The sequence below is a fragment of the Chrysoperla carnea genome, chromosome X, assembly GCF_905475395.1.
Source record: "Chrysoperla carnea chromosome X, inChrCarn1.1, whole genome shotgun sequence".
NCBI classification, from domain to species: Eukaryota; Metazoa; Arthropoda; class Insecta; order Neuroptera; family Chrysopidae; genus Chrysoperla; species Chrysoperla carnea.
Genome location: NC_058342.1, coordinates 2,420,523 through 2,441,069, shown reverse-complemented (window position 1 = coordinate 2,441,069; position 20,547 = coordinate 2,420,523).

The window sequence follows — 20,547 nt, the reverse complement described above, 5'->3', positions numbered from 1 at the left end:
CATCTCCTGTCCCCACGTCTACTAAGACACAGCTGAGGAGAAAACATGCAAGCGTGCAAAGCAACTTGACACCCAGTTGCTCCTCTTACACAGAATGTATCACGTATCGAATGTGTGTTAGAATACCAGATAAGCACCAACGCACGTGAAGTCAGGCACCAACATCAGACACACAATAAGGGTAGCCTACTCACTATCAAGTAGAGAATCATTACGAACAGTTACATGTACTAGTTCTCGCCCGAAAAAAACTTGTTTATCGTGAGAAGTGTATTCGAAACAACAAGATCTCCGTATCGAATCCTTTTCGATTATTTGCGAAACTCCCTTCTCTCGTCAAGATTCCACCTTCAATAGAGCAAATCGATAGCTACTGGTGTGATTTGTATGAAAAGTCGACTAGTGTAGAAAGAAATATTAAACCAATCAAACTATTCGACAGGTTCTGCAACGCACGCTTAGCAGAACAAGCGGTTCTAGCATCTATAACCGCAGATGAAGTATCTCTTGCTTTCAAAGGCAAGACGAACCATTCGGCGCCTGGCATGAATGCTGTGTCCAACTTCTGGTAGAAACGTTTAACTTCCAAACACACACATCTTGCAAGGCACTTTTCTTCATATATCCTTAGATACGGGGCCTTTCCAACGTGATTCGCGGAAGGTCGAGCAGTTTTCATTCCCAAGAAAGAAGACCTTTCAGTTCCGAGCAATTATCGCCCGATTACATTTCTCAACACCGTATACAAAGTGTTCACCTCCATTCTTAATGAACGCACCCTCACAACCATAGAACCGGTTTGGCAGATGATCTACGAGCATCGCGGCTCCAAACGCTTCAAGACGCTTATCAATATCAACGTGACCTGAGTATGGCCCTGGTGGATTATAGGAAAGCATTTGACACTACCTCTCACCAACTTATATTGGTGCTGCCAATAGGATTGAAAATTAATCCCGATATCATCAAATGTATCCAAGAGCTGTTATCTTTGTGGAGGTCCAAGTTTATCATTGGATGTGGTAAACGTACTGCCTCATCAGAGATGATAACGTTGAAGAGTGGTGTGTATCAAGGCCACAGCCTGAGCCCGCACCTATTCTGTATATCCCTTATGCCTCTTTCCTTTCGCTTGCGAGAATAACCTGGTTACCGTTGTGATTCTCCGACAGAAAGGAAGCATCTGGTAATTCATATTTTCTATATAAATGACTTTAAACTTTTTGCTTCTTCTGAGGGCACTCTATCTCAAGCATTCAAAGCTGCTGACACCAGTACACGAAGGCTATTGGCATGGAATTTGATCTTGATAAATGCGCGGTCACTCATTGTTAGCGGAGTCGTGTCTCTGACTACGATGCAGTCGTCCAGCTTACAGTTGGAAGCATCTTGAAAAATCTCGATGAATAGGAGCTCCACACATATTTGGGTGTCGGGGAAAACCACATTCAGAGTGTTTCTACTCTCAAGATCAGAATTTTCTGGGATCCACAAGGTCCGAGCTACTAATATGCTTGCACCACTCATTCTTCTCTATTCTTTTGCTTCCATCAAATGGACAATGTAAGATCTCAATCACCTTGATACAGGCACTCGCAAAATGATGAAAATTTCTTGTAGTTGTTACCCACGTGCTTCTGTGCCCCGTCATTACCTTCCACGTCAGCAAGGAGGTAGAGTTCTCTATTTGTCGATTGTCTACTTCAGTAGTTTTAGGTAAAGCTTGTCAGGTGGTCATATATAGTTTTGGGCCTTTAATGGAACTTGTGCTTTAATCACTAGTTGCAGGGTAAAAGCATTCTTGTTCTCTGCAGCACAACACGCAGCGTCGAAATTGCACCTTGCTTTTGTTATCTTGATGATAACGTGAAACGAGCTGAAATACGCTTCTTCTTGGAAGATAATCGGAATCGCGACCAACAGGGAATGTTCTACCGTTATCTAAACACCTGTGGGCTTTCCGTTGATCTTACGTTCTCTTTCCTTCGATCATATGGCCTCAAGTCCGTAACAGAAGGTTTATTCATCGCTGCCTAAGTGTGAATAAGTAAGATGTAAATGAAGTCTGACTGTGACCAGGCAGACTTCATTTACCATAAATTTTTTTCAGCGTTATTAACAGAAACCAATTGAAAAAAAAAATTTTTTAGTATCCCACAAATTTCTATGACAAGATTTAGTTGCTTCAATTCCTTTTCCTAAATCCTACCCTCTGACCAAAAACATCCCTTTATTTGTTTAAATATTTACACCCGGTCAGATATTTTTTGATAACTTTTTAAATTAATTTGATAATCCTTAACAGCTAAGTAAACTCCTTTTATCAATTTACTAATTTAAACTCCTTTTCTCAATTTACTAAGTTTAATGAATTCTAAAACAAAAGAGATTTTTATTAAAATTGTAATATTTTGACAGGTAACACTAATTAATATTTTTGTTTGAATTGTTTACGTGTAAACTAGAATATTCAATTTTTTTTATCATTGTTTTTTAATAGTTTTCGATGTATTTGTAAAATTTCATACAAATAGCGGCAGGATAGCGTGTATTTTTTCACAGTATGCAGATGGGCTAACCTCCAAACATATGTCCTGTAATTAATAAAAAAAGTTTTTAGTAAAAAAAAAGTTAAATTCATTAATTTAAATATTTCAAAAAAAAAATAATGTTCGGCTTAATAAAGGGCTTTAAGTCTCTTGGAGGACGGTTTGATTAGAGTTTTCCGAGAGTTTGCCCTTTTTTCTGCCTAAAAGATATTATAATGTAGATTTGTTAATTGATCATCGTCAATCGTCATCGTTGAGCTGTCTACTTCAAAAATAAAATTTGTTACAGAAATACAGAACAGTTAAGTGATTACGTGTGAAATATATATTGTAAACATATAGTGAATAGCAAGCAAGATTATCCGAGCAACTTTAATTTAATTTTAAACTTCGTACTAAAACAAGATTAATAGGACAAAATTTATCCAATCATGTTTAAAATTGAAAGTATTTCCAAAATTTGTGAATTTAAATAGTAAAAAGATTAACAATACTGTGATAAAAGTTTTAAAGCAAGCCAAGATCTTTAGATTGAAAGAGGAAGCAAGAATGTGGTTTATAAAACGGAATTGTCTGTTTCATTATTTAAAAGTGCTGCACGATGAATTAATATTCAAACTTAATTATTTGGAATTTGAAGCATTCAATGGAAAATGTAGAAACTTTAACAACATACTTATCAAAAATAAATATAATCAATAAAAAAACAAGCTGAATAATTTAATTAAGGACAAAGCTCGTAAAGAAATAATGAAACCTGCACCAAAAATGAGTTTTGAAAAAAGAACCATCTATATGCAAAGTAGAATTTGACGATAATGAATTACAATTATTGAACAAAGGATTAAAATATGCCTCACAAGTAAAATTTAATAATGCAAAAGAAAACTTAGTTATTGACACAGAACTGGCATTGAAGAACAAAAAGGACAATTTAGAGAAGGAATTAATAGGAGAACTCATTTCAAAGAATATAAATATTCCCTACGAGCCCACTATTACCAAACTAATTAAATCAATTAAACAAAAAATCGAAGACAATAATTTAATTTTGACAAGGGTGGAACGAGGTAATTCTATTATCATATTAAAAAAAAAAAAGAATACGTGAATAAAATAGCGCATTTTAAATACCATGAAAAAATTACTCGACTAAAAAAAGATGCAACTACAAAATTTCAAACTGTCTTAAAAGAGGTTCTCAAAAACATTAATACATAATTCTCTAGCTAGGATATGTATAATTTACCTGAAATGAATCCTAGTGCATGGACTTTTGAAAATTCATAAAGAAGATGTTCCCATTAGTCTAGTAGTTTCACATGTAGGATGTTCTGTACATAAATAAAGCAAGAAATTACATGCTATCATCATATCGAAAACTGGGTTCACGAGCCAATATGAAATAAAAAACTCAGTTGAACTTACAAAGCACCTCAAAAAGTTCAAAGTGAAGACTGGTTATAAGATTGCATCTTTGGATGTTACAAAAATGTTTGGAAACATTTCAGGTAAGGATTGCGTTAAACTGATATCAGATTTTACTAGACCAGAAACTTGTAATTCCTTTAACTAAATAAGAAATACTTGAGTGTCTTCAATGATCATTGGACCAAAACTATTTTAAATTTAACAATAAATTCTACCATCAAAAAATTGGTTTATGGGTAGTGCCTTGAGTCCCTTACTTGCAAAAATATATATGTCTTCTCTAGAAGAAAGGATATTAATGCCATCTCAGGCAAAACAACACATCATCCTTTGGTTCCGGTATGTATCTATGTATGGTTCCATATCCCTTTAAGGGATGTTAGAGGCTACTATAGTCCATGTTTTTCGCTTTTCCAGAGCTCTGCATATTTCTTCTAATGTCATTTCAGTCCAAGCTTTTAGATTATCCATCCAGTTAATTTTTTTCCTTCCAACTGCTCGTTTAGGTGGAATTTTATCAAACAAGGCCACTTTAATCATATTATATTTGTTCGATCTAATAATATGTCAAAAGTAGCTTAATTGTCCTTTTGTGACGGTCTTGCTCAGTTCTGCTGAAAGTTCAATAATTTTAAGCACTTTACTATTTGTTGTGTATGTGCTCCATGAAATTTTTAGAATCTTTCTATAGCACCACATTTCAAATGAATTTATTGTTTTTATTATATTTGTTGACAAGGTCCACGTTTCACAAGCATAAAGAAAAACTGACCAAACGTAACATTTTAGAAACCGCACACGTATACTCTTGTTTATTTTTTTGTCCGTTAAGAACTTTTTTAGCTTCAAAAATGCATTCTTTGCTAGAACTATCCTTGATTTTATTTCAACACTATTCTTATAATTGTTGTGAAAGAGTTTCCCCAGGTATCTAAATTCACCAACTTGTTTAAGGTAAACACCGTTACACTTTATTTTAATATTTTCTGTCACTTTTTTCCGTGTAAACACGTGCTTTGGTTTTCTTTTCGTTAATTTTAAGGTTCCATTCTTCACTTGCATTTACTACTTTATCCACTAATATTTGGAGATTCTGGGGATTTTCTGCCATCAACACTGTATCATCAGCATAACGTATGTTGTTTAGCACGTGTCCATGAATTTTCCCTCCGATATTACATTCCTTTAAAGCCTCATCCATAATCACTTCACTATAAATATTGTATAAAAGAGGAGATAATATACATCCTTGCCCAATACTTTTCCGTATTTTTATCCAATTCGTGCTACCTCCCTTTGTGATTACAGCCGCTTCCTGTTTTTTATAGAGTTGCATGATTATGTTGGTTATATTGTTCTCGATTTCAAAATACTGAAGCATTTTAAATAGTTGATCCTGGTTGATGCTATCAAACGCCTTTTCGAAGTCTATAAAACATACATAAATATCTTTTTTGCATTCGAACATTCTTTCGATAACCGTTCCTAAGATAAACATTGCTTCTCTCGTTCCCATTCCTTTTCTGAAGCCGAACTGATTATCGCTTAGCTGATTTGATATTTTTGCTTGCATTCTATTAAGAAGAATTTTTAAGAATATTTTCGATATATCACTTATTAGGCTTTTAGTGCGAAATTCTTCACATTTGCGGGAATTATTTTTTTAGGGATTGGTATAAATAGGGATTTGCAGAAGTCGTCAGGCATATTTTCTCTTTCATATATGTCATTGAACATGCTAAGAATGATATTCAGATTATTTTCATTTAAGGCTTTTATCATTTCACATGATATTCTATCATATCCCAATGCTTTATCATCTCTTATAGATTTCATTGCCCATACCAGTTCTTCATACAATATTTTTTGTGGCTGATTCTGATTCTCCGTTAATGGTTGTATGCTGATTTTCTGAATATCTTGTATTTCGTCACCTTTAAATTTCTCCATGATATATTTTTCCCAGATTTTTTTGTTAATCTTTTTCATGGACTAATTCATTATTTTCGTTATACAAACAACACAAGGCCTTTTTGTTATCCAAGTTACAGTATTTTTTTTTTTCTTGATACATTTTCTGGTCGTTCTTTGTTGCTATGAGTTGTTCTATTAATTCGCATTTCTTACTAACCCATTCTTCTTTAGCGTATTTTATTTTACGTTCGATTTGCTTTTGAATTTCATGGTATTTAATCGGGTTTGTCTCTTTATGTATTTTTCTTTCCGCCGTCATATCGAGTATTTCTTCTGTCATCCAACTTTGTTTTTTGCTTTCTTGTGGTGCTTGGATTGTGGTGCTTGTTGCTATTTTTAAGCTATCGTTAATATTGATCCAAATTTCGTTAATGGACTTTTCATTGCCTCCTTGATTGTGATTTTTTTCATATTCTTCGTTTAATATTTCATTATTTAACTTTTTTTTAGCTCTTCCATAGGTAGCTTCGGATTACTTTGTGATTTAGAAACTTCTTTATGCTTAATTCTCATGTGCGCAGCCAACAAGTTATGATCCGAGTTGATATCTGCTCCAGGGTATGTTTTACCATTTAGGATATTGTTTTTGTATCTGTTGTTAATTAATATGAAATCTATTTGGTTTCTAACAATATGCTTTTTTTAATCAGCTGGTGATTTCCATGTATAAAGACGTCTTATGGGTTTTTTGAACCAGGTATTAGAAACTGTTAAATTGTACTCTGTGCAAAAGTCTACCAGCGTATCCCCTCTTTCGTTTCTTTTTCCTATCCCAAACTGTCTAATTATATTTGTAGAAATCCCCTAAAATTATAAGCCTTTCTTGGCTACCACCCATTTTTATTACATTTTTTAGTTCTGTATAGAATTCTTTGCATTTCTGTTCAGGATGCGTTGTTGTTAGTGCATACACCTGCATTAAACTTGTACTGTTGCATTTTGTGTTTAATTTCATTATTATAATCCTTTCCGATATTGGGATACAGGCTGCTACTAAATTGTCTTTTTCTTCTCTGATAGCGAAACCTACACCGTTGTGATGTGATGAACTGCCTGAATAGTACACACTATAACCGTCATTTAATATCTTACCGCTACCGGTCCATCTCACCTCACTAAGTCCCGCTATGTCTACTTTTTAAGTTTTCAGCTCTTCTATTAAATTTTCCAACTTTCCACTTTTGTAAAGGCTTCTCACATTCCAAGAAGCAATGCTTAGAATATTATTACTTTTGGGACTATTTTTATTATATTCATCGTTGTCCTTTTTCATTTCGGTAGTCTTCCTGGGCAGCGTACGATGGTTTGTGGCCGTTGCCTTCCATCGGACGGTTACCTCTGTGTTTCTGGCATTCCTTTATTGATTTAGTTTTCTTGAATTCCAAAACCGATTTGCCGTTAAAAAATCCGATAATTTATCTGGTGTTCTTTGTTCGGTTGTATCATTTCCTTGGCGTCTTATAGGAAATTGTTGCTTTTCTCCCCTTTTTTGTATTTATTCGGGTTTCTCTTCACTTCTTTGTCTTTTATTTTGTGTTGAATCCTTTGTGGTATTTATTTCTCTCTTTAGGATTTCTAGCTCATCTTTATTTTCCTTCGTAACAAAGTTTGTTTCCCCTTATACTTGCTTTTTTCCCATTTGCTCTAAGTTGAATCATAGTAGTTGCTCCTATTTCCTTCCTATCCTCTCTCACTTCCTTGGGCAAGCCTTCTTTAATAATAATTGAAGAATTTTTTAGAAGCCATTTTTTTATCAAAATTTCTTTTTTTTAATCTCCAAGTTGTACAGCCCACTAATACTGGCCTTGCTCGGTTCCCTCTTTCTCCTATCCGTGATAAAAAATTAATATCTGTGTTGTTTATATTTATGTTTAATTTATTACCAATAATGTCTTGTATCGTTTCTTCCAATTGAAGATTGCCCATTTCTTTTTCTTCTAAGCCAAGTACTGCGATATTATTTTTTCTATTTTGACTATCTAATCAATTAATTATTTTCTCTTGTTCGTAGACTTTTTCTTTCAGCATTTCATTTTCGATTTTCAAGTCTGACAATTCCTGTTGGTTTTTTTGTATAACTTCTGAAATATGTTTTACTCTCTCATCCGTTATATCAATTTTCTTGTTAAATTCTCGCATTTGTAAGAGGATCTCATCTAATTTAGCATCCATTTTTGGTGTTTATTATTGTTTTTTGTTTTGTTTTGTTTTTTTTTTTTTTTAGTTATATGTATATTATTTATGAATGTAATTTATGTTTATTTTTTGTTTGTTTATAAATAATTGTTTTTGGCTGTTGGAATTTATTAATTTTTTTTTTATATTTGTTGATATTTATATATTATTGTATTGTAATTACTATTCAGCAACACTTCTGTATTATCGATAATTTAACCAGATACTGTCCTAGTAGATGGCGCTTCACGTTGCCCTTAAATTTTTTGGATTTAAAATTATCTAGGGCAGATGACCATTTTGTCTTTGATATTTATAGAAAACCAACGAACACAGATACCACAAGTCCAGTGAATTCTCTCCACCCACGTGCTACAAAATGGCTTCTTTTAATTCAATGATCCATAGAGCTCTAAATATCCCACTAAGTGATAAATATTTGGAAAAATTATTTACCACAATGAAAAACATCTATGCAAGTAATGGATATGAAGATTATGTCATAGATTCTCATCAAGAAAAAGTCAAATAGTTTTGCAAAAAGCACTTTGTACAATTCAGGTACAAAAATTTATCGAAGCCATAAAACCATTTCGTTTTATGGCAACATATCTTATAAAAATGGTAAAGTTTAAAAAGCACGTGGAGCTAATGTAGCTTTTAAACCGTTTGTGAAGTTGTCTAATTTCTTGTTGAACATCAAATCAAAAGTGGAAAAAATGAAAAAATCAGTTATTAGCAACTTAACTTGCGAAGATGGCTCGGGAGTATACTTGGGGCAGAAGGAAACATTGAAGATCTTATCGAAACAACACTGATGATTCCACCTTTGCAAAACACCTAGTGAATTCCGAGCATAAACATAAAGACGCCATGGAAATTTTACATTTTGCCAAAAATGATTTAAGAATGAATCTACTAGAGTCTCTGAAAATCCATAAATATAGCAGGGATGGTTTCTTAGCTCTAAACGATCAAATGATTCTTTCTGAGTCTATTTTATTTTCTTAATTATAGAAAAATTCCTTCTAGTCAAGTTACCATTAGTTTTCATTTTATATTTAACTGTATTTTGACGTATGAAACACACATATAATTGTTTATTAATTTACTTTTAAACTTTGTAACCGTTTTTCTGAAAAACACAAAATTTTTGCCTGGAACTTTATGTCTCTTCTGACAGCAGTCTATCTCAAAGCAACATTACACGAAGGCCATTGGCTTGGAATTCGATCTCGATAAATGTGACGTTATTCATTCTAAGCAGGGTCGTGTAAAGATGAAATACGCTAGCTCTTTGAAAATCATCGGAATCGTGACCATCAGGGAAGGTTCTACCGTCATCTAGATACCTGTAGTCTTTCCGTTGATCTTACGTTCTCTTTCCTCCGATCAGCTGGACTCAAGCCCGAAACAGGCTTTATCATCGCTACTGGTATGACAGCCGCGCTTACTCACCAAAATTATGTATTTAAGGCAGCAGTCTCTACTACTATGTGCAGAGCGTGCAATTCTCAGCCGAAGACGCTGATGCACCTCATCTCGACATGTCCTTCTTATGCCTCGAATACCTACATACATCGCCATAACGCTGCCCTCCGAGTGCTGTACTACTTCCTGAGACACAAGTATGAAGTGGACCCTACGCCAATGCTACCATATGCTCCAGGCGATTTCAAGTCCGTCGCCAAGAACTAGAAATGCATTATGCTCTGGAACTTCTCGTTCCCAACTACCAGGCAGCTCTCCCCTACTAAGCTTGATATAGTGCTCCCGGATATCTCATCCAAGAGTATGTACGTCATCGAGTTCTCTGCGTCCGCAGAAACGAACATAGTCTCGAAGCAGGAGTACTAAGTCAAAATGGTTTTTCTCATTATCGGTTGCCTTGACGGAATTTGTAACTCTCTCGAAACGAATCTTTCTCAAATTCCGGTTGGTAGGTCTCATCTTCGTCTCCTCATCTCTTTCATGCAGAGGCTGTCATTATAGGCACTCTTTGTACATTGAAATCGAATCAGACTGTCTTCAAGTAATATCCCTCGAAGTTTCTTTTATTTTTCTTTTAGTTGCTTCCACATCGCTGCAGTGCAGACGGACCTGCGGACGATGGTGGACTGTTGGACGTACAGACTACACGGCCACAAGTCAATGAACTTTCTTCAAAAGACTTAGCTGAATTGTGCAGGTTTATGTCTCTGAAGGAGATGGGTAGCTCCGGTGTGTAAGCCGTGTATCTTCTCTTCCCCCTTGGCAGAAATGAATTTGTTAAAATATCAAATTTAACAATGATATTTTTATTTGTAGCAGACCATAAAATTGGTATACAAATTGTCACATTATTTCGTCACGTATTTCATTTTTAAATTTATTATATTCTCAATGTGCACATAGCACTTTAATACTATGAACATAAACCTACCTTTTTAGAAAAATTGAAGTCATTGAGTTCAATTTCTAAGAAGCGTTGTTTCAATTTTAGTTTGAAACATGCGCTTGATTTTTCACGTTGGATATTTTTCTGTAGGCTTTGGAAATTTCTATGTAATGAACTACTTAAATTACAGATTTCAAAGAGTTGAAACGAATAATAATAGTCTTTCTTTTAATTCTAAATGGAAAAAATCAACAAAGGGTGTACCACAGGATAGTATTTTATGGCCGGAATTGCTTCAACTATTCATAAACGACTTGGGCGGGTGACATCACAATAGTCGTTCATAGCCCAAATGAGAATGATCTCAGCAGAATGGTTCACTGGTGTATAGGTAATGGCTTGTCTCTTAATCTAAATAAAACCCAAATTCAAAAATTTCAAATAAATAATATTAAAAGTGGGTTGGACGTTATTCCTGGGCTTTCAAATACTATAAAGTTTCTGATAATCACTTTTGATTGTAACATTAAATGGAGAGCTCACATCGATTTGTTATGCGCCTAACTTTATACAGTTTGTTATCAAATTAGAGTGATGACGGGAAGAGTTGATATGAATTCTTCGTTACTTATATATTATATACGCTTTTGCTCGATCATGTCGTTCGGGATTATAGTATGGGGCCCGAATAGTTACGCAAAAAGACTCCTTATTTAAAAAAAAAAAAAAAGTTTTAAGGATATTATATTTGGATAAAAAAAAAAAAAAAAGTTGCAACCCCATTTTTAAAAACAAGAAAATTATGACATTCCGTGGTTTATATGCCCCGGCAATGATCAAATTGGTAATGAAAAATAAAAATTACTTTCTCCAAAATAAAGTATTTTTCAAATCGTTTCACAAGGCAAAAGCGTGGCTATTCTCCTCCGTGTTGCAATTACAAATGTATAGATGAAGGACCTCGTAACCAAACCATAAAAATATATATAATAAGAAACTGCAAAATTATTAACTGCCTTATGGAAAAGGTCGGAGCGACTTTTGTGACGGCCGTAAAAAAGTACCTGACTGATAAATGTCCATACTCTATGAATGATGTTCTTCTATGAGCCTGGAGCACAATATGCGGTCACTAATGGCTCATGATTTGCGACTTTCGTATTTGTACGGATTTTATTTATTTATTTATCGTATTTTAAATTATTAGCGTATTTTAGTATTTGACATCTCAGCTGAGAAGATTTTTGTTTGTTTGTTATTATTTTATTTATTTGTTATTAAATGGCATTTATCTACATTTATATAACAATACTCAAGTACATATAAAAAAACATTTTATATATATATTTTAAAACTGTCCGAAATATAAACTCACCTCTTGCAGTATGCATGTCACACTGCCAAAATGCACACAAAATGTATTTTTCAAACAAGCATTTTTTCTCCTGGTCTTAGCCTATACCTGGAGGCCTTGATAAAGTCATCATCAATAGGTACTCCTTTATGAAAGAATATATCTCAGCCGCCTGCTGTCTGAGAGTTTATCGATATATTCCCTTGTTCTTGCGTATGACCCCCTTACTAACCCTGATTCGAGTATGCTCCCGAAAGTGGTCACTATGTCCAGATACTGCATATCCCACGTGCAATCCGTGAGAAAATCAGCATCTGGATCCAGCAAGCACCTCACCTGCTCGAAACTGAATGTTTCAGTACGGGCCTCTGTAGCGAAAGCTGTTGGCTCCGTACTTAACGTTTAAGTAACTGGCTGAACTTTGAACGAGCAGCCATTTGATACACTAATTGGGGACGTAGCGATCTCAAGATCACTTGTAGTTTTGATGTCCCCGAGAGACGCCGACATGGAAATAAGCGAAAAAAACTTTGGTGTTGCAACCGAAGGCCTTAGTAGATTTTGCTGTTTAGCAATCCTCTCAGGAGTGGCATCAGTCGACAAACGACTGGAATCAAATCCTTCCTGGTCTGCGTTTCTGGATTTTTCCCCTTTGGAGCAACAGAGATTTTGGGACCCTCTGGTGTAGTATTGAGAGTCCTTACTTTCTCCTGTTCCCTAATTCCCTTTTCTGTGCCAACTTGTGCCGGTGTCTTTCCCTTGGGTGGCCGCTATTTTTGCTGACGCCCTTTCTTTTGTCTCGTTGCAACTTGACCTGCAGCAGGGGTTGCATGTATACGCTCCTGTGGTGAATGATGTTGTTTCACCACTTTGACAATCAGAGCCTCCATATCTCTTGGCACCGTTTGGTATGACACGCTGGCGTCGCTTCCACCCGATCCAACCACCCGGCGACGAGCCTCTGGATATGCAAGTCCTTCTTTCACCTTGAGCCACTGAAAAGCGGCCTCCTGCTTGTAAGTCAAACAGTTTTTATTACGAACGGTGTTTTTTATTACGAAGTGTGTACACTTTTACAGTGCACACACTTCAAAGGTTGGACTCACGGTATGCCTCTGTGCGGCGGCTTACCACACACAAAAAATTCCTTCCTTTTACATTTCGATGCCAGGTGTCCATATCCTTGGCATCGAAAGCAGCGAAGCGGTTCCGGTACATAAAGACGGACCGGAACACACTGGTGAATTCCAACATCGATGTGGGATGGAAGACTGGTTCCATCGAATGTAGATTGTAATATTGGTGATTCCACCAATGCTTCACCCTTTCTCCACTTTATTCGTTGGGCCGCGATGATACCTTGCGGACCCAACTCGTTCGTGATTTCCTCAATTGTACAGTTGAGATCACTGCAAAAAACAACATCTTTAGTGTAGTTCAAGATCGGATGAGGTGTGATGTTTTGATGTTTACCTCATCATCTTCCAACCTTGACACAACCAATAAGTTTTCTGCCTGCTTGGCAGAAAAAACCTAGATAAATAGGTCGCAACGAATCTTCTGGACGCTTTTGACACAACAAGAACCTCGGAGGGTTAAACCCCCGGAGACAACCAATGACATTGGCTTGCTGTCCTTAAAAATTTTTGTCTAGGGGTTTGGTCCCCCTAACGTTTATTAACTAACCGAGATGCCACTCGGGGCCCGTAACGTGGTGTCGCCCGGTTTCGGATGGGACAGGAAAAGTGTTCCACCAATAGCACCGACCGGTACTGGGGATCCTACCCCTACACCGTAGATTTTAACTTTTCCTTTTGTACTATCAAATAGGATTTTGTTTTTGGTTTTAAGGGGTTTTCCTTCCCCACACACAGAAGAATTTTGTCCGGGAGGAGCGAGGTCCTTACGTAGAGTAGTGAAAACTGATGGATGTTCCCCTATCTGCCACCTGGGGCCCCGCCCAGTGGGAGTTCGCTTCTCCTCTGTACTGCAGCAAACTGGAGCAACCAGTGCTGGGGATATCTGCTATTTATTTGTCATTTTATTTGTTATATTAGTTGTTATTTTTTTGTTATTTACTGTTATTAACTGTTATTTATTTGTTAAAAACTAATATCTCCGTTGAGGTTTTTTTATTTTTATTTTTATTTTTTTTTTGTTATTGAAAGAATGACATGTTCTGAAAAACAATGTTTTGTAAAAAAAGAACGAATAAATATTGAATTGAATTGAATTTAATACAAAGGACTGCGCTCATAGAAAGTTGTTCGATGATAGAAATTATATTTATGTTCACCGCGTGTATTGTATTGGCCTGTTGATGTTTCGTCTGTTGCTAGCATATTTTTGAAGTGCATGAATACTAGAAGCTCATCAGCTTAAATAACAAATACAGTAAAAATTGAATTTTAACGAAAGCTGCCTTAGTTTCTCTATAGTTCACACTAGGCAATAATATAGTAATATCGTTTTGAGCCATGAATACCCTACCTATTTCCGTACTTTTGCCCCAAATTTTAATACCGTAAATCATAATAGGTTTGAATACAAATGGCCATAGTAAAACATCATCAATTCCTGATAGTGCAATTAACTTTTTGATATGCGCAATTGAAAATATGTTTTATTAAGATTTTTTCGTACATAGCTTACTTGTTCTGTACATTTTAGATAACTGTCAATGTAAATACGAAGAAAATTTGTAGACTAGTATTGATAATGTTCGTAATCGTAATGTTCTCGATATGTAATCATTATTTCTTGGTTAGCTGAATTTAGGTTTAAGTGCATAGAACTTGTTTTCTCGATGTTGATTGTAAAGCAATTTTTAATGAATCACATTTGGAACTGCCGAATTGCGTTTTGTGTTTTTTCTGTTGCTTCAGTGAGAGTAATTTTCGATATACGCACTGAGATATCATCGGCAAACATAGTAAGTTTTCCGGTTGTAATATGTTCCGGAAGATCGTATATAGAAACTGAAGAGAAAAGGGTCCAATTTATTCCTTGGGGTACCGATTTTTTATCTCATTTTATGTTGAATGGCATACTTGATATGCCCCTTAAAACTGTAAAAACTATCTGTTTTAGAGATAGGATCTCTTATTCCCATAATTTTTACTTACCTTTCAGAAACTGGTGATTTACTCCATCGAACGCAGCACTCAAGCAAAAAAAAAGTCCCAAAGCTTTGTGTCCGTTATCAATTTCTTTCGATATGTATTCGTATAGATCAAACACTGCAGATGTAGCTGAATGCTTTGTTCTCGAAGCCATGTTGTAATCTATAAAAATGGCTTTTTCTGTAATCTTGAGAACACTTTCAATAGATATGGGTCTATAGTTGTCAATATTAGCGAGAGTTGTTCTTGTCATTCTTTTTATGTATTGGTACAACTATTGCTATTTTTAGAACATTTGGGAAATACAGTATTCTATGCTCTTATTTATTTTATCACTGAATTATTGGACTACCAACGGGTAGTGCATTAAAGTCAGTCAAATATTTGTTTGGTAATTTAGGTATTTTATTATAGATTTCGTATTTATCTGTTGGCGATATAAACATTGAATTTACTATAAATACGTCACAAAAAAAAGTAATTAAATAAATAGCTTTGGTGGGCTGGTGTAGTGCATGGTATATGCATGAAGGATGTGCGCTCAGCCTCTGAAAATAGAGAAATTATCAGCGGAAAAGGTAGTATACTGGTATCAAAGTGGGCTCTATAGTGTCCTGCGTGGACAGCCAATATAACTTTACCTAACCTTTAAACCCCAGGTTGTAATTACGAGAAAAATTTACAAATAGAAGTCACCTAAAATGAATACAGTAACGTAGAATTTCAAATTTATAATGAGTGGGAATGTTGAGAATACATTATAAAGTTTTATTTTTAATATAATTGGCCTTATTTCCACATTGATATGTATGCAACTTCATGTTTGTGTACAGTTTACACAGAAGAATATGAACGTGTACACATGTTTAAACTATAGAGCAATTACATAGTTCCTTTTGTCGTTATTTATGTTTAAACATTTACTTTGTTATGAAATTTTTGTTACCTAACAAACATTTCATACTTAAACCTGGTTATTGGAACAAGCCTATTATTTATATACGTATATTTTTAGTTACTGACCAGTGGCGCTCTCCTCGCCCTTGCTATGGTCATGTTTGTGATATATATACTTAATTCTTCTAACTTTAGCACTTGAACAGTTAAGTCAAATTAATTGACTGGGTGCGATAGAGCACACATACAGAATGGAATTACAATGGGAGAAATATATATTTTAATTTGGTTAAATTAATTATTGATAATTAGATTTACTTAAATGGTCGTGACAATTTTGTGTTATCATTAACCCGGTGAGATATGATTTTATTTGTTTAATATAATTAATATAACATTTTGGTTTTTTTAAATAACCTAAAAATGTTTCTGCACGTGTTATTCGATAGCCAATTATAGATTAATTATTTTTTGGTTACAATAGTTATTCTTAATTATCACTTGTAGTGAGATGAGTCTTTTGTTTGAAAGATTTTTACATATTTGTAAATTTATTTTTGCTGTTTGTATATAAATGTATATAGAAACTTTTATAGAAATTGTAAATACTTTTCTATAGAATCGAAACCTTTGGTTTTGTAAAAAGTTTTGTATATACCTTTTTCTTGTTTTATAAATTGTACATACTTATTCATAGAGAATGAAAACTTTGGTTTACAAATAAATTACCTCTTGTACATAGTAAAAACAATCTTTTATTAACCTTTCTGACAGCGCCATAAGCAGAGTAGGGATTTCGGTGAAGCCGAATTCTATTTTCACACGGCTAGTTCCGCATACCATGTGAAGGGTCTATTTTCCTCTGGGGGTATGTGTTAACTCCGATTAGCGCATGCTTTTGGGCCCACACACACTTTTCATTGACAATTTTCTCTTACAGTATAGATATTTAGATCATCGGAAATTTGGATTTCAATCAAAATTTCGCTAACAGCAGATTTTAACCCCAATAAGGGTTAGTTTTGTTTTTCTGTTACATTTGGTAGCAGACATTTTACATGGTGTTTGTGAAATCTGACTCACTTGCCTTTGGCCTGTCATTCAATTATTATTATTATTTTTTTTTTTTTTTTTTTGCTTGTGGTAACCAATCATTTATAAGCAATTTTTTTTGCGCTGTCAGTGGATCACTCCACCTGGCCCCTTTTTGAAATTTTTTTTTTTGAGAACAGTTGATGCGTTTTAAATTTTTTTAGGTACCTGGGGTTTAGATTACATTAAAATTTGAAGTATATATACATACAAAATACTAATAATGGCAGAGAAAAATCAGGACGCTAACCTTATTCCAACAAACGTGATATCGTCTCCAATATCGACGCCAGTGTCAAAAGGAACCAGACGAAAGAAACAACCTATGACTCCGGTAAGACAAACTTCTCTATTCGTTAAGGAACTCGTGTTCCTGACACATAGTTAACAACTTCGGTTGTAAAAAATCAGGAAGCAATTTCTGATATTACTAAACACCTCGACGTAACGTATACGAAACAATCGATCGTACCGCATTCTCTAAAAATACAGGATGTTTTCAAAGAAATTAAACTCTTAAATGTGTTGGAACCTGTTTCAATTGTTAACTTCATCGCTTCAGTAGATGATGTTATGGCCTTGCATCTTTTTCCGGAACCATCGATCGTTAAAAATTTGGTTTCTAGAGTACAACCTCAGTCCAGGCCCAAGTGGTCTACATTTATTGGTCAAGATTTAGCATGGCCCCAAATTCGTGAAAATATGTTAGGTTGTATACCTCCTCCTGAGTTGCAGTCCTTAATTTCTTGTTTTGTCCGTAGACTTCAACGTTCTGACGAAAAATTTTACGACTTTTGCCATTCTGTGCGCAAATATGCTCGCATTGTCTGTCCGTTTTTTTCCGAATTATAGATTATTAGTATTATTTTTTCGAATATTAACGCTCTGACGTTTGATTTGAGTTATACGTGGGATATGCCCCACTCATTTGATCTATTAGAGTCTTTGGCTTTGAAGATTAACTTAATACAGCTTAAGAAGCTTTCCTTTGAGGAAGATTCGAAAACTTCCTTAAATTTACAAACGACTCATACTTCGTCGAACCCCTCACCAAACATGCCTACTTCACCAAAAGCTGCATCACGTTCTCATTCGTTCACTTCAAGTACTTCGTCTTTTAGGTGTGCGTATTGTAAAAGGTATGGACATCTGTTGGCGTCGTGCCCCATTCGTCCTTCACGACCCACATCTTCTACTTCTGTTACTCAACCCGTAGAACAGAAGCCATTAAATTCAAAAAACTAATTTTCGCCCTCCCTACCCGGACTTTAAAGCTGCCTCTAATATACTTATCTTTTTATAAGCAGCCCTTTTTGGCCCTATTAGATTCGGGTAGTTCATGCAACCTTATTTCCACGTCGTCCGTACGTACGTTAGAGTCCCGTTTTAGAATTAAAATTTATTCTGATTCTTCGTATGCCGACCTACCCGGTGGAAATCGACTTCTATTGTCAAGTTATTGTTTTTTACCATGTTAAATTGGTCCTTTTACATGGAGGGCAAAATTCTATATTTCTCCAAATATTCCATTTCCAGTCATTGTTGGATCTGAAACACTCGCTCACGCTCAACTAATCATCGATTTTGCATCCTCGCATGTTGCCTTTTCGTTCAATCGACACGTTAAACTCTCCTTTGTTCCGTCGGAAAATAAAACTCAATTTTGCAACGTAATTTCAGAAGTTATGGCTCCTCTATCGAAACTACAATCGAGTCGCCTTGACTCCGTCTTGTCATTGTACTCTTCTGTACTGTCCTCGAGACCTGGTTTGGCTCGTGATTTTGAATATAAATTAATTTTAAAAGACCCAGAACCTGTCCGTAAGTCACCTTATTATTTTCATAAAGACAAGTTGAAGCTCTTAGAAGATCATATCCAAGAACTATTGGCTTGGGATGTTATTTCACCTTGCGTTTCTCCGTACGCCACTCCCGTCTTTTTTGTGCCTAAACAATCAGGCGTTAGACTTTGTGCGGACTATAGGTTCCTCAATCCAAAAATCCAGTTTGATCCACTTACTTGTGGAAAAATGAGTTCGATATTCGATTCGTTAGCGTCGGCTAATTACTTTTCTACGGTGGACATGAGTAAAAGCTTCTACCAAATTTCGTTAGCCCCAGAGTCTAGATCTATCACGGCAATAATCACCCCTTTTGGCCAGTTTTGTTTTAATAGACTCCCTTTTGGCTTAGTCAATAGCTCTCAAGCTGTAAATCGTTATTTGTTGCGAGAATTCTCCGATTTCCGCAAAGAAGGCTTCTTCCTACAATACTATGATGATTTAATCATATATTCTGCAAATTTAGATGATCATATTTCTCAACTTGAAAGAGTTTTTCAGCGTTTCAGAGAACTTAACTTAACTATAAACCCCGATAAGCTTAGACTTTGCATGACCCGACTTAAGCTGCTCGGCCCTGTTGTGTCCAATATGGGAAAACTTCCGGGCCCCGAAAAGTGCGCCGCCATTTCTTCCCTCCCCTTTCCAAAAAACTTAAAGGAAATTCAGAAATTTGTAGGTATGTGCGCCTTTTACGCTAAGTTTATCCCTAATTTTTCTTCGATTATAGCACCTCTTAATGCCTTTAAAAGGAAAAATGCGAAATTTATTATTACCCCGGAGCATTATGCTTCCTTCGAAAAGTTAAAATCAGCTTTGGTCTCCCCACCCTTGTTGCGTTTCCCAAACTTTAGCCTTAGATTTGTGGTGACTACTGATGCATCCTCTGTTGGTATTTCTTTAACCCTTTCTCAAATTTTTAGTGATGGTAGACATCCAATGGAGTATTTCTCTCGAAAACTCCAAGGAGCCGAAACTCGTTATAGTGCTCACGAGTTGGAACTTTTAGCCGTGGTTAAAGCCCTGACCCATTTTAAAGATTACTTATTAGATAGAGAGTTTACTTTGGAAACCGATTGTAAAGCACTTTTGTGGCTTTTCCGTACGCCTCAAACTTTTAATAAGTTGAGCCGCTGGATTTTGCATTTATCCCGTTTTAAATTTTCTGTTATTCACATTAAAGGTGCCGATAACGTTGTTTGTGACGGTCTTTCCCGTCTTTTATATCCCGATTCGACGGTCTCCTCGAAGACCCACCCCGAAGATGGCGAAGTGTGTGAGAATACTCAGGAACATAATCATATGCATTTACTTAATCAAATTCTTCATACTGGCCCTCAGGGTTATTTATCTATTATTAAAGCTCAAAAAAACTCTGAATTTTGTAATTCCGTTTTCCGTGATATTCAATCCGGGTCAAACGTCATGGGTTACCTTATTCGAGAGGGACTCTTGTGCAAACTTGTTGGTAAAAATCGCTTAAAAAGGATTGTGTTGCCCGAAAGTATGCTCACGTATGTTCTAGAATATTTTCACAATCTCTCTCATTCTGGCAATTTGAAATTATATAGAGACGTTGCTAAACGTTTCTGGATGACAAATTTATTCTTGAAGGTTAAAGATTTCGTAAAAGGATGCAAGGTATGTTCTATTACAAAACCCTTTAATAATTCTATTAAAGTCAAGCCTGTTTTTATTGAACCGGAGAACGTTTGGTCCTCAATTTATATCGATT